This window comes from Cuculus canorus, chromosome 12 (assembly GCF_017976375.1).
Source record: "Cuculus canorus isolate bCucCan1 chromosome 12, bCucCan1.pri, whole genome shotgun sequence".
NCBI lineage: Eukaryota > Metazoa > Chordata > Aves > Cuculiformes > Cuculidae > Cuculus > Cuculus canorus.
The window spans coordinates 8,748,257-8,762,746 of NC_071412.1; positions in this window are offsets into that span (position 1 = coordinate 8,748,257).

Consider the following 14,490-nt stretch of genomic DNA (forward strand, 5'->3'; position numbering starts at 1 on the left):
GGGGGAAGAAGAGGTGGAGAAGGGATCTTGGCTCCTTCCCCATGGCCAGAGAAGTAGTCATGGCCGGGATTCATGCCCAGGGGAGATGAGTGACTCTGACTGAGAGCTAGTTATGGCCAGCTACTGAAAGGGAAAGATTTTTCATGCTCTCTTCATCCTCCTTGTCTCTTTCTAATCTCTGCCTCCCACCCATGGTTCTGGCATGACCTAGCTTATGATTTCTGATGGGGTCAGGGGATGCTGCTACAAGAAGTTTTGTCGTTGCAGCAGTGGCTGCGGGTTTATTCTCTGCTTGTGTAGAGCAGTGCAAGCTTGAGGTGGGAGGTGATGGGTGGGGCAGTAAGCATTTAGGAATAAGGGTGTAACCTTCCTCTGCGTGTTGGAGAGATCTGGGCTAGTGAGACGGACTGCCACCGAGCAGGCACTAGCAGCTCACAGCACGGGCATCAAAGACGGTCAGGGACAAGGGTGTGGACCAGCACCAGGAGTCCACGTACAGGAACTGCATACCATGCCACATCTCAGTAGCAAGATCTTGCTCCTTTGGGAAAGGACATCTAGTTTTCCTCATCTGCCTACTTACGTCCATCTTTGGAAGTAAAAAAGATTGGTTGAAAGATTGTTAACCCTGGCCTGACTCCCTTTGCATGAAGGTTGCTTTGGCTAAAAGGACTGGAGATTCTGTACAAGAGGAAAACAAGTGATGGCTGTTAGTGGCCCAGTGTCTCCAAGAAAAACCCTTCCCAGGGGTTGCCTATCTCTTGTTCCCAATGGCTTCTTGCTTTTGTGGCTTCCAGGCACTGTGCCAGATTGTGCAAGGCCACCGTTTCATCCACCCCTCTCTCTCTCTCTCACTCTCATGCTCTCATTTTGCTTTTGGGCAATGTCATGGGCTTTTACACCATCGTATCACCTACAGACACTGTGTTTCCATATCTGATGAGATACCCGAGATACCCCTGTCACTATTCTGCACAGCAGTTACGTTCTCATTTCCTTTCTTCTTTCCTCCTTTCCTTCATCTGCAGCACCACCACCCTGTCCCTTTTGCCACCTTTTTATATAGTCATGACAGTGAAGCAAGCTCATAAGCTGAGAATGACACTGAACCTTGGTGCCACATGGTTGGGAGTAAGTGTTCTATGAGGTGCAAGGAGATTGGTCCCCAGAAGATGTGAAGTGGCTGAGACCAAGGCTCATGCTCTCTGACTGCTTTACTGCTGGCCCCACCAAGGGCAGTGACTGCTTCAGAAAAAGGTCCTTTTGTCAAAGTTAATTGTGACTAATTGCTCAGAGGAGCAGGATAAGATGCAGTTCTGCAGCATGACATCTCCCTGGCTCCTGCTGCTGCTTTATGCCCTTTGGCCTGTTGGTGCTGGATGGAGGGTTGTTGTGGGGGAGGAGGAGATTGTTTTGTGTTTGAAGATGTGATGGAAACTGCAGCATCCCTTTTGGCATGACATTTTTGGAGGGAAAGGGGGAAAATAGCTGTGCTGAGTTCTTGGTGAACACCCTAAAACCTCATTTTCAGAAGCACCTTCCCTGGGCCAGAAGTGGAGCTTCCCATCTGCATGGATGATGGTGCTCTTCCCTGTAGGAAGACATGGTCTGGGCTAGCCGTGCTGTGTGTGAGGGGAGGAAGAAGAGCAGATTTGTGGTGGAGATCCAGATCTGAGTGCCATAAATCTGAGCATGGGGGCTGATTTTGGATGCAGAGAAATAAGTCCATGCTCCTTCTCCATTTCCAGGAGAGATACTTCCCATTGTCCCATCTCTACTAAGAGCATAGAGCTATCCCTGCTGCCTATGAATGGTGACAGGTCTCACCTTGCTCTGGGGCAAGCCAGGCCTAATTCCTAGCGTGTCAAGGCAGACATTCCCACCAGACAGCCTCTTCCATCTGCAGGCTTCTTAAGGGGCTTGTGAAGGGGAGCTGAGAGGAACACCAGTCTGAGCACTGCTGAGAAGGGGCCATGGGGTCTTCCCTGTCCTGGCTGCATCCTACTCCCTAAAAATGGAAATTGTTAGCACCAACTCGGTCACTCAAGGGTATCACTGAAGTGAGCCTTTCTTAGAAGTGAAGGTACTATTTTGATGCACAGTGCAGAATTTTGTGCCAGGGCGGTAAACTGTGGGCAGCAAATGTGGCTTCAGCCTTAGGGTTTCACCAATGACCTGTCTTTTCTTCTCCAGACATTACTTTTCCTTCCACCCCTGGTCTGTCAGGTTGTAAGATGAAAGCTGAAATGTAGCAAAGGGAAGATACCCAATGATCTGCCAGACTGAAAGTCCATCCTCTCTCCCACAAAGCTTGCCCAGCTGGTCTTTTTAAATGGTCCTCAATGCATGTGGTTTTGGGGTGAAAAAGAGCCTGAGCTGCCTCATTTCAGGCCTGTCCTTGAGTCCACAGAGTGCTGAACTGCAGACAGATGACTCTGGAACGCATGCTACATAGACAAATGTGGAAAACCTGGAATGCCTTTAGAGAGGCTGCTAGCTTGAGAGACACTGTTAGGTTCGAGCTGTCCACTTGTCCCCAGGAGTGGGTGGAGCAAGTTGAGAAAATACATGGGGAAATAAAAAAGCCAAGGAAAGGGAAAGGCTGGTTTTAGAAGGCAAGGGAGTATCCTGGGCTGAGAAATTGAGACTGGTTTCAGAAGCGTGGTGCAGAATTTTAAGTAGCACACTGGATACAAGCAGAAATCAAATGGCAATGTACTGGAGCTCCAGAAAAAGTCAGCCATAAGGCTGGGCAAATACTGGTTTGAAAAGCAGATGTAAACCAATAAATGCAAGGGACCACTTATGCAGGCAGAAAACAAAATCACTAGGGTTTGTGGTTCTGATTTATTTTTTTTTTTCTCCTATGAGAAAATACAACTAAAAGGAGGCCTGGAAAAGTGATGTATTTTCAAGGCCACAGACAGAAGTATAATACTGCATGAGCTGTTTCCTTTTGTGTGAAAGGCTCTTACTTCCCAGAAGTCAAATGCATTAGTTCCCTTAAATTCGGGATATGGGTTGAAAAATGCAGACCTAGGTTGCTGCGAGCCCATGAAACCAGAAGTAGTTCTGAACACTTGATCAGCGGGCTTTTACGTGCTTGTCTGCGTGGAGACAGTATTCTGTTCCTCATGTCATCTTAAGAAGTTTTTCTGAAACTTTCTCATTTCCCTGCCCCCAGGGAGCATCTACATCCTTTGTCCAACTGTAACTCTCAATGGTTAATGAAAAGGTAAAGCAAATAGCTGAATTTTTGGTGCTTCGTATGTCCATCTTTGCTTCCTGATCTACTTGAGAGTCAGCTGAACCACTACAGCCGTGGCTTGTACCCAGTGTAAGCGTTCTCTGGTCGGAAGACAATGGTGAGGGCAAGCAAGCTGAATAAATGGGGTCCTGGCTGTGATACTATGCTGCAATGGCTCCTCTAATAGCTGGAAGGCTATGGGTATTAACAGGGCTGCTCTGCTAGGAGACTCAGCAGGCTAAGGAATGCTTTGGCACAACCCAAAAGACTTGCTCTCCATTCAGATACAGTGACTTTGTGATGGGTGGTAAGATCATGAAAACTTGGCATAACAGTACCGTCTTGAAATGAGTATCAAAAATAGAAAATGAGAAAATTGCTCTCTCAGCACTGCTTTCCAGGAGTGGACAAAATCTAGGTGCTATCCCCACCCCTGCTCAAAGGCGTCTCTTACATCAGTATGCATTTAGTATTTCTTTAAATAGCTGCTTATTTCCCCTTTACTTCTCTCCCTACAATCACAGATATTGTGTTTCAAGCCTGGAGAAATCAGATGTTTTCAAAACATCCGTTCTTCCTGGCAGCGTCATAAATGACACAGGCAAAGACATCATTTGCTGCTCCAAGAGGAATGCAGGAGCATTCTGACTCTCCTGTGCCTGTTATTCCCTTCTACTATACTACTGAGCCATGAAAGAGCTCTCAGTGAGAAGTGATAGGAGTCCCATTGCTTACAACCTTGAAAAACTGAACCGTGGTAAGATATAAGAAACTAAAGAGAAAGAAGGACACAATCTTACAGCTTTCTTCAGGGGCTGAGCGAAGCGAGCTGATAGGTTGGTTTCATCTCAATGGCTTGAGTTTCTCACAGATGCAACCTGACAAGTCTTTTCAGACTAGAGGAATGACCACTGGTTTCTTCTCCCTTCTGCTAGTCCCACAATTGTAGCATCTCTCTCCAAGGGTAAAGGAGGTGCAACAAGCCTAACCATAGCTACTGCAGTGTCAGGAGTCCTCAGTGGGAGCTGATCTCCTGCCCAGCACAAGCGACTGATCCTACAGCTTGAAACTTGAGCAGTTGTTCTGAGGGGATGTTTAACTGCTGAACTACTGGCTGCTTAGGACAAGGTCCCAGCAGGGAAAGACTGAAATATCTCTAAAGAAAATAGTAACTCTGGGAGGCCCCAGTGTCTTCTTGCATGCTTTCTCCTGCTCTCTGCTGGCTTTCAACCTCCTGAATCTTTGCTGCTTGATACTTAAATAACTGTGTTTCTACATTCACGCCCTTTTCAGAGCACAGAGAACTGGTGAAGCTGTTTGATTTTGATGTGGTAGGTGAGATAAATTTTTTCCTCCCTGCCCTCTTCTTTTTCTCCCTGCACAGCTCCTGTCCTTGCAGTTCTCAGGACTTGACTAGCAGAGTTTTTAAATGAAGCGAAAGTCTTAATGTGAGGTGAATCCCAAGACCACAAACAGTTTGGACTTCAAACAGTGAGAAAATTTGCGCCGAATGATTCCGCACACAAAGCAGAAAACTTTCATTTCCTGCAGGCAGGATGGAATTGACTGTTATATTAAGACTTCAGAAGGAGCACTGCCCCGGAGTAATTTCACTGCTGTCAGGCAGTGTTGACATCTAGATTAACCTCTGTGCAGTGAATTTTACAGCAAAGCTCATTGTAATGCATGTGGGGTGTCTCCTGTAAATCCCAGCTGAAACCCAGTGTCCCACCCTTCTGCACAGGAGAAAGGGTCGGGGAGCAGCTGCTATCATTTTTGACCCCAGCAGAGCGTGACTCTAACCTCGTCCAGGCCAGTTCTGCTGAAACTGATTTTCTACTGTGCTGAAGTGACAGTAGCTTCAGCCTGTCCTCTTTTTTTTTTTCTTTTTTTTTTTTTTTTAAATTCCCCAAAGAGGTTTACATCACAAGGCTGACATTTTTTGCCAATGACAAACTCCCTTTATGTATCTACCCAGCAACACAGTCCTAATTAAAAGGCACTAGTTAACCAGTGGCAATTAGCTGCTTGCACTGATTAACTCCAAGACATACAATCCCCACACACAGTGCTCTGATCAGACGTGATCCAGGACTAAATGACAGACAAACTCCCAACTGATGTGAGACGACAGAATTCAATCTTACCCACCAGCCAACAGGAACACTATGTCTACCAAACCAAAAGTGCATGAATTAAGGTTCACGCAGTTCACTCAGTGCAAATCAGAGAACATTGCGAAAGAATTCTCTTAACTTCTGATATCAATGTTCCTACTGTAAACTCAGAAGCACAGGCAAGACCCCAAGCCCTTTAGTCTTTTGCTGTAAGAGCAGGTCAGACAGCAAGGGTTCCTAGGCGGGTGCAGAACAACTTCTTCACTCTTGTGTGAGTAGGGACAATCCTGTCTGGGGTTCTCAAGATGCATCTCTGAGATGCGCTTCTTTGTAAAAAAACCACTAGCATCTAAGAAAAAAAGGAAGAGGAAAGGAAGATTATTTTTGTTTGTGTGTTCTTGCCACATCTTGTTCATACATTTATTTTCATACTCAAACATTGCTCTGCCATTGTATGCAGGAGATTCTAGTCAAGAGATGAGCTATTAGGTGCCAAACATCCATTAACCTTAAGGACAAAATCTCAATAGTACTTCCAGAAATCTCTTTCAGAGCCCACCCACCCTCTCACTCACACCTCTTCATATAAGGCTTACTGTTATATTTGTCAAAGGCCTTGGGTCGCCTATGAAGGGGGACATACCTATAGTTTCCCCTCATCTTCATATGGAGTTGTGTGCCCCTGGCATTTCTGTAATCAGGCCCATCAGAAATATTGCTTGAAACTAACATTTACTACCCTCAATCAGAATACAGCTGAAAAGGCTACCCAAGGTTACAGAGAAGGTCAAGCTGTTGCTTTGGACTGGAATTTGCTTTGGAAGGAATTTGATGGACCAATTTAACCACCACAGCACATCAAAACCTGGTGGCTTCGTTTAAAAAGTAATCAGTATTGTATTTCGCTTTAGACATCCGTGCATTAGTGTTCTGCAAATATGATTTCCTCTTTGTTTGCATTATTGATGCCATAAAATGTCAGACACATTAAAGAAAAAAAAAAAGAGGCCAACCTTTGGGGTTTGGAATGATTCTGGCTGAATTGCAGTTGGGTTACTTTTCTTTTTATTTCCCATGGTAGCGATGATCTGTTGCTCTTTCTGCTATTGCTTTACAAAGAGTTCTCTATAAGTGTATTTATTCAGCCAGCCATATTTCAGGAAACACATAACCTTGATATTTTTTTTGCTATATGTGTCAGTGTGTGTGCATGTGTGTTGGGGGGAAGGGATGTGGAGACTTCTACAAGAACCCTTCCATGTCTGGTAGCATTTTGGCTTTGTGCAATGCTGTGGGACTCCCTTCTGCTCAGGTGGTTGATTTGATTTAATCTCAAGAACTGACTTGTAGTCAAGATTTGAGGTCTTCTGGCCCAGAGTCTTTCATCTGCTTTCACTATTCAGCAGCCATCTGCTATCAACAATGGTTCTTAGATGTCTGTGCCACAGAGGTGATGCAGCACTTGAGTCTAAGGCATGCAACAGAGAAGTTTTAGCTCATTCTGGTTCTGGTTCCTACACTCGTCCCACCCAAGACTCACTGACTACAGTTCCCAAGGAACATACTATTAGCTACTCAGGGTTTTTTTTCTCCCAGATCATTAAAGAGCACTGGTCTTGGCAGCCATATCGTTTCTGCCTCACCTCTCTATAACAACTGCTGATCCATTGTTCAATTCTCCTGTGAACCTTTTGGAAGAACATTCTCCCTCTTAAAAATCTTAAAATCTAAAAAATTCTCTTCCCTGGTCTTCTGTCTTCTTGAAAGTAAAAGTGAAAAAATAGGGTGGAACTATCTTCCTTATGTAGGGATTTTCATCAGTGGTAAGATTTCTTTTCAGCTTTTCCATCTAGTGGCAACAAGTCTTACGAGCAAGGGGAGAGGGATACAGTGGAGCAGTTTAAAGGAAGGCACTCAACTAGGACCTAGACGGCAAGGTCATCTCTTCACCTGCTAGGCCTTTGCCAGCTTCATACAGCAAGAATCCCCAGCTTTTCATGAGTAGTTTCCTGCCCAGCTCTCTTGTTCCTACTCCAATTCTGAGGAATGACCTTCACATCTCTTCAATTTTACAGTTGAAGATCCATCTCAGGGGTATCCAAACAGCTCAAAGAAGAAATAACAGGGACTGAATGGGTGTGCAACTCAGTGTCACACCCATTCTTCATCCAGAGCAAAGATAGTTAAAGCAACAAAAGAGAAAAAAATCTTTTCCCCAACAAGAGTGATCCATCTTTTAAAAAAACCCTAATATTTAAGATGCCATGCAGCAGTACCTATAAATAAGCCTTGAAATGTTGAATGAGCACAAGAAGTCTATTTGATTTTGTTTTTATGCCTGTAATTTCTCTCATGGAGAACTCAGCTGTTACTCAGCTCCCAGCAGGTTGTTCTGATTGCTGGAGAGATGGCTGGGATTGATTCCGGCTGTGATGTGTTTGAGTCCAGCCTCATTCTTATGTAGCTAGATTGAGACAATAGAAATAATCAGCAAGGGACTGAATTGTTGATCCTGTGTAACTAAACCTTGTGCAACACCAGGCTAAACCTTGAAGGGATAGAACACCCACAACTTTGTCTGAAGTCAGTAAAACTCTGGATACTGAAAGGCACCAAAGTTTGCTGTGATGTTAGGGACAGAACAGCAGGAGGGAGGAAGAGAAATGCAACAAGAAGAAAACCAAACATATATCAGAAAAGACATTGGTTAGTTTATCATACAAGAAAATCCACTGCTGTACATGAGAAAAGACTCAGAATATTCACCCTGGCAACCAAGAACATTGGCCATCAAGACAGGAGGAGCTCTCATTCCTGCAAACCTCCTCTCACTTTTAATTTCCTTTTTCTCCTTCTTCTGCTAATACAGAACAAATCCTGGCTTATGGCTTTCTTGAAAACTGAAATTAAGATAAGAGGCAGATTTGGGAGAGGAAGAGAGAGACCAGATCCTGGCTGGGTGATAGAACAGATTTGTAGTCTTGTGCCTTTTCAATAGCAAGTTTCTGATGTGCCCCTTCTTTGTATTTTTTCTTTACATGCCCCCTGTTTGCTGCAAGTAAAGTTCACAACGAGAATAGAACAGTGCAGTCCCTGGGAATAGTAATTAAGAAGCTCCCAGTAAGCCGTGGGTTTCAGCGGAGCGGCGGACGCCGGGAGCCGCGTCCCTGCGGATCAGCACCGCGGACAGCGGCACCGCCCGCCGCGCCCGGAGCCGCCCGCGCCGCTCCCTCCCGGCTCTCGGAGGAACTCCGCTTCGCAAAGGAACCCCCTTCCCAAAGGAACCCCGCTTCCACAAAAGGAACCCCGCTTCCACAAAAGGAACCCCGCTTTTAGAGGAGCAGGGGCCCTCATGTCCACACTGGTCAGCACACAGCCGTCTCGCCCTTCGCTCTTCCCTCCCATTCTTTTTTCTAGTGTGAAATTGTTAGTATCTTGTTTTCAAGCAATCGTAGAATCGTTTAGGTTGGAAAAGACTTTTAAGATCGTAGAGTCTAACCATTAACCTAACACTGCGAAGTCCACCACTGAACCATGTCCCTAAGTGCTGTGTCAACATGTCTTTTTAATTCCTCCAGGGATGGTGACTCAACCACTTCCCTGGGCAGCCTGTTCCAATGCTTGATAACAATCCTTTTGGGGAAGAAATTCTTCCTAATATCCAGTCTAATGGATCTGATAGAGATGGGATGGTTTAAAATGCAAAACAATCAATTCAATTTGAGAGATAATTATTTATCCTTCTGAATTAAAGCCTCTGTTCAAACTCTCCCTGCACCGGTGTTCCACCTATGAAGGCTCCATCACTTATTTGGACTGTGAAATGTTCCTGTCTCCCTGTGTATTGGGGCAGTTTTACAAATGGAGAAATACTATACTGCTAGGCCTTTAGAAACAGAGTATTAATTTTATTGGAAGCTTCCTGTGACTCAGCTTTGCCCATCAACTGAATTTCCTGTTGGGAAATGGTAAACAAATAAATCTCCTGGAAAATTCAAAGTAGGGAACGTATAAATGACAGGCTCTGAAAGTTAGTTTAACATCAATCCACAAAAAAAACCCACATCACTATATAATGGAGAATTGTCAGAAAACAGTCAGCCAAAGAGGAGGAGCCATGCAGAGAAAAGCAGGCATCAACAGGCAACGCTCCAAACTGAGAAGTAGTCATACTTCACATACAGAAAAAGGTGAGTATTTCAATATACAGCTTGCTCAACCTTCATACTTGGGATTTCCTGGATCATACTAAGGAAGAGATGCTCTCAAATTAGGGCTGAACATCTCCTGAACCTCATCACTGTGGTGAGAAGCTGTTGGGCAGGAGCATTGCATCCCAAGAAAAATTGCGAGGAAGAAAAGTCAGATTATTCTGGCTCCCCATGCCCCAACACATGCTGCTTCATAGAAGCAGTTTCCTCTATATCCCACCTTCGACACACTCCCCAGCTGTAATTGGCAGTTACTACTATGGGATATTTGGACTGACACTCAGAGTGAGGGCTCTAAAGTACTTGAGACACACAACCTCATAACTTGTTGGTAATAACACTGAAAATGAAAAATTGAGGCCAGACTTCTGATGTGTAGGGGCCATCTGGAACTAAGAAAAAATGATCTTGCAGGGGATGACAAAGATGATTTAACAAGGAGCCGAGAGAGTAAATGGTGTAAGGAAAGGGGCAAGGAAACCCTTTTGGAACACAGGGAGATGGAGGAAGTGGGTGTGGACTTATTTCTCAGGGAGGGTGCAGCAATTGTGAGGATAGTGCAAGCCCAATGTGAGCTGTGGTGAGGCAGGAGAGAGTTCTGGTCAGGGAATAACTATGGATGTGAGGAAGGAGTCACTACAAAATGTTGTGTGCTCATCTAAACAAGTCCTGAAGATTTTTCTAAGCCCACTTTCTCTGCTTCAAATCCTTAGAAATACCATAATTTTCACTGGTTTTATCCTGCTTTCTGATGGCTCTGGTTTCAGTACAAGTAGGTGAGATTGTTTTAGTACCCCTCACTCCCCCCTGCTCAGTCCCTACACCCACCATGAAGAACTGCCTCTTTTTTTTTTTCTCCCCAGAAATGTCCTTTAAGTTTTCAGCTAAACTGGGAGGCAATTTCTTGCATGAGAGCTTCATAGAGATAGGCTTAAAACATAACAAAAATAAATGAATAAGTACACTAATTTACATCCCCCGTCCCCACATTGTCTTAACAAAATGACATTTTACGTAAGTTTTTTCAATAGAAATGAAGGAATTTTGTGCAGGCTAATGATAGGCATTGATTTAGTGTTCAGTGAGTGTCACAGCTTCCTCTGCCTCTTCTGGGTTAGACAAAGAATCAGTTTCCTCAGGTAAAGGTTGGGGATACTCAACATCCTTGGATGAAGAAATTTGGGCCTTCAGGCTGTGTTTAGGGTGCTGTTTAGGAGCTGCTTTGTGCATTTGCCTCCAGCGATTTCTGCAAGACATCTGTTGAAGCAGTATTGTCCATTAGTGGCTTGTGTAGCAGTGTGATGGCCTAGGTGGAGAAACCATGCTTGCATTCCATGAACTAGATAGAGAAACCATGCTTGCATTCGTGCCACAAGGAAAAACATCTACCCTCAAGATAAACTGCAAAAGTGGACTTGTCTTCCAGGAAACTGGAAGCTGAACTGCCTTTCAACCAGGCAGGCAGACTTGGCCCCTAGAAGGTGCTGGTCTGCAGCTCACTCTAGCTGTGAGATGGCACTGAGAGGAGGATGGGGCTACACCTCAGAGAAAAGACATTTTGATGGCCTTTTTGTTGTTACTATTATTTAAACCAGCTTATTTTAACTTTACTTAATGTCACTGAAAGTCTGCATGAGCAGAAAACAAATCCTGTGGTTATGTTTGCTGAATTGATTATTTGGGCAGACTTTTTTTTTTTACCCCATGCAACAATCCATGTGTTTGCTTTGTCTGGGGCTTCTTTTGCATCATTTGAATCCTATTTGCCATTTTGCAACTGAATTGCTGGTTCTCAACCTTCTCCATCCTGCAGTCTCCCCTTCTCCAACTCAAAACTCAGTATTATCCCCTGCTGGGAACAACCTAGGCTACTCATTATGGGAGGACCTGGTGAGAGCAAGGTGGTTATGATCTCTGCCTGCCCTTCCCACCTCCACTGGCTCCAACTCAGAGGATGAGGAACCCTGATATGGGTATTGGCCAAAGTAGGGTGCCTGCTTCTCCCCTACCTGCCACATCACGTGCATCGAGCGTGCTGCTACCCTGGAAGGGGATGACTGATACAGTGTTAGTCAGACTTGCAAGAAGACTTTTTAAACTAAGGATTTGCAGTGAGGTCAAAGGACCTTTTAAAGTGCTGAGGTACTTACTTTCCCCAGAACTTCCCTTCCTTCCTGTCCCACTTTGTCCCTTCCTCTCTCCCCAGCCTTGAAATGAAACAGAAAATTATTTTTTTAGAACTGTGTTGATAATTTATGTTTAGTATAAAGGATGATTTAATGGCATCACCAAAGGTCATTTTTTTTCATCTCTCTATTACTGCCCCAGCCTCAGAGGCTCCCTTCTTCCCCACAACTCCACTGCCCTCCCTTTCATTCACCTCACACATCTCCTGTCACCATCCCACCAGTGTACCAGACACCAGAAACCTACTTCAGGTTCAGCCAACAATCACTGGAGAACAAAGATTTCAAACTGAAATCTTCACTCCAGACCACCACAAACCAGAACTGTTTCCACCTTGAAAATAGTCAGTTGCTGCAAATGAAAGGCAGACTCATTTCTCGAATTATGTAATTTTTTTTAAAGCCTTTTATACCTACTTACATGTGTGCGTGCGTGCACAACATGTACACAGTGGTATCTGCGTGCACAGATGCACATGAAACTCTCTCTCAATTATAAATATATTGTATGTTAGAGCTGTAAATATTCCTTGGTCATGTGTCTATGTCTTCTTCAAAGTATCATATCTTCAGTGTTATGTTAACAACTCCATTTACTGATTGAAGAAACTGCGTGTAAACCTGTACCTTCCTGACATAGTTTATGTAGTTCTCTCTTCTCAAATAAAGGACAAAACTACCACTAGCAGCTTCTGCTCTCCTTTTTGTTCCATGCTGAACATTGAACTTCAATTTATAAAAGTCTATGATGAAAATGATTGCCGTTTCCAGCTATCTCAACAGTGCAGGAAGCTCCACGTGATGCTTTAGCACTAGTGTTTTGTTGGTCAGGCCATGAAGTTTAATGGTTTTTAATGAAATATGGTAATCTGTAGGTGAAATGTTGTCCCAACTGCAATAAATGAAGACCTGATTCATTCTTGCCACCTACCCTGAGGAACAGCCTACACCAACCATAGTTCACTTCCTCCTAGTAGAGATGGCAGGAGTCCATGCTGCTCCTCCTGTCTGTCAGTACACGTCTCCAAACCGTTACATAAGCAACCCTCCTACGGTGTAGAAAGCTCTCCTTGACTTAAAAGGATCCAGTCACTTCCCTGTCATGTTGTTGGTTTGTTGTTGCCTGGATTGCTTAGCACCTAAAATCAACTCCTCCGAGCAAATCTTGAGGCTGGGAACAAGACTCAGGATTACAGCAAAATCCACTGCTGTCACTCCGTTCCCCTTGATTCTCAACACTGGCTTCAACTGAAATCACAGGAACCAGAGGATATTTACCATTGCAAGTTGAAAAAAAGCTTTTGCACAGATACACTTACTAAGGAAAATCATAAAGGTGATTTGTGAAGTAACGCTTAATTTACTGCAAGTGACACCAGACTACAACTGCCAGAAATTTGACTGACAATTTCTATTTATTTATATCCTGCTATACAATATCTGCCTTAATGTTATAAATTTTTGTGATTGGAATTTCACAGTGTCTGCCTGGATATTTATTGATCATAAAACAATCTGCACAACCTGCTGAAGTAAAGGCAGGGAGAACAGATGCCAGAAAAATCACTAGGCAGGATCTGGGTACCAGTACCCAGGTAACAGAAGATGCTCAGATGCTGGTTTTACAGCATTGTGTATTACTGAGAGCTAACCTTTTGAACAGCTTTTCTTCTGTTTCCTAAAAGCCTGTTCTGAAATGCTTCCAAGAGCCTGGTGTTGAGTTCCTACCAGCCACTCCATATGGACCCTGCAACATGCCTCATTTGCAGCTCCTCACCATTGAGAAACCCCACCTTTACAATGAAATCTGGTGTTTTCACAACTGTTCACTAAGACAAACCACGAGGGAAATGTTTGGCTCCTTCTGCAGCAGTAAGACCACCTTTTTTTTTTTTTTAATTATTTTTGGCAGACAAAGACACAAACATAAAATTTCTGCCCACAGGGGAAAAAATGTGAAATTTGGTCCCAGCTGGGAGTTGCAATATTACCACTATGAAGAGAGTCTCTTATTTCATTCGCAGCTTCCATTATGCTTTCCAATATCTCCAATGGACTTGGCCTCCTGAGATGAAATTTTTTTGGTTTTATTTCATTGGTTTGTTCGTTGTTCTTTGGTTGGTGAGCTGGAATTTCTTTTTGCTAAGGTAGACCTTTGCTCCCCTGTGGAAATCAGAGGTGTGTGCTTTCATAGAATCATAGAATCACTAGGTTGGAAGGGACCCACTGGGTTGTTGAGTCCAACAATTCCTAACATTCCCTAAACCATGACCCTCAGCACCTCATCCACCCACCCCTTAAACACCTCCAGGGAAGGTGACTCAACCACCTCCCTGGGCAGCCATTCCAGTGCCCAATGACCCTTTCTGTAAAAAAATTTTTCCTGATGTCCAGCCTGAACCTCCCCCGGTGGAGTTTGAGGCCATTCCCTCTTGTCCTGTCCTCTGTCACTTGGGAGAAGAGGCCAGCTCCCTCCTCTCCACAACCTCCTTTCCAGGCTAAATAACTCCAGCTCTCTCAGCCGTTCCTCATAAGACTTGTTCTCCAGCCCCCTCACCAGCTTCGTTGCTTTTCTCTGGACACACTCCAGAGCCTCAACATCCTTCTTGTGGTGAGGGGCCCAGAAGTGAACACAGTACTCAAGGTGCGGCCTCACCAGTACAGAGGGAGAATAACCTCCCTGGACCTGCTGGTCACTCCGTTTCTGATCCAAGCCAAGATGCCATTGG